Source organism: Solanum pennellii, chromosome 9 (assembly GCF_001406875.1).
Source record: "Solanum pennellii chromosome 9, SPENNV200".
In the NCBI taxonomy this organism is placed as follows: Eukaryota; Viridiplantae; Streptophyta; class Magnoliopsida; order Solanales; family Solanaceae; genus Solanum; species Solanum pennellii.
The window spans coordinates 82,466,480-82,467,832 of NC_028645.1; the positions used below are offsets into that span (position 1 = coordinate 82,466,480).

Sequence of the window (1,353 nt, forward strand, 5' to 3'; positions counted from 1 at the left end):
TATATTGTGTTTCTGTTTTTGTATAAAGCGAGAAAAACATATATTTTCTTGCTATACACTTATAATTATGCAATATACATACATTTTAATTCGATTCAACTGTATGCAAAACTAATTATACAATTGCAGCGAAATAGGCCAGCGAATTATACAATTTAGGCCAGCGAATTATACACTTGTATATGTATAGCGAATTATACAGTTTTTATGTTTGCTATGGAGCGCAATTATGCAAAGTTTGCTATAGCATACAAATATGAATTTTTTGTTTGCTATATGTGAAAGTTGCCCATTTTAAGCTTATATTAATCCAATTTTTAATGGGTTAAAATGATAAAATAGATGGGTCCAAATTCTCAATATATATGTGTGTGTGTTTAGTGTTTCTGTGAACACAAAAATGCTCATATGATAGTTTATTAAAATTTACATAAAAATCAATATAATCACAGGAAAAAGTATATAATTTAGTATATTATTGGTTTTTTAAAAAAAAAAACACCAGAAGAATAAAACTAAAAGTTTTACAACTTTGATATCAAACTTCAATATTGAACCACTTATTCCATATCCATGTGTATATAGATAAATTGATAAATGTGAGGGACTATATTGGAATTAATTAAGTTCAAAATGGACATTATCCTATTTTTTTTCTCTATTAATAGGTGACAAATTTATATAGACTAAATCAAACAAATAGTGATTTCTCACATTTAAAAAGAAAAAAAAAAGATCAATCAAGAGAAAAATAAATAAATATGAAGCTTGTTGAAGTTCTTCACATGAATGGAGGAATTGGAGACATTAGCTATGCAAACAATTCTTTGCTTCAGGTAAATATAAATATTAATTATTCAATGAATAGAATAATTACCTACTAACTAATATATATATATATATATATAAAATTTAATCATGATTAATTATATTTTAAGTGATTCGAAGGTATAAGTCTTTGTTTACATCATATTATATTCTTATTTAATATTTGGATCGCGCTCACACTCAAGAGATAGAGTAACATGCATGTTCATAGGAATCAATACTTTTTGTCTCGATCCCCTAAATGTGTATTAACTTGAGAGTACTATAAAAATTCATACAAAATTCAAATTCTAGATTCATCTCTAGTCGTACATGTGCCAAAAATCTAAAAAACTTGTCACGACCCAAAACCGGGGCCGCGACTGGCACCCACAATTTCCCTCCTATGTGAGCGAACCAACCAATCTAACCCTTATCATTTTAACATATATCAACAGAAAATAATGCGGAAGACTTAAACTCATTAAATAAAACAAATCAACATCTATTAATTCCCCAAAATCTGGAAGTCATCATCACAAGAAC

General features: G+C 27.4%; 1 pseudogene; it reads left to right on the forward strand.

Annotated features, from left to right (window-relative positions):
* Positions 1–715: 715 nt before the first annotated feature.
* LOC114073907 overlaps positions 716–1,353 on the forward strand; it is a 6,345-nt pseudogene continuing 5,707 nt past the window's right edge.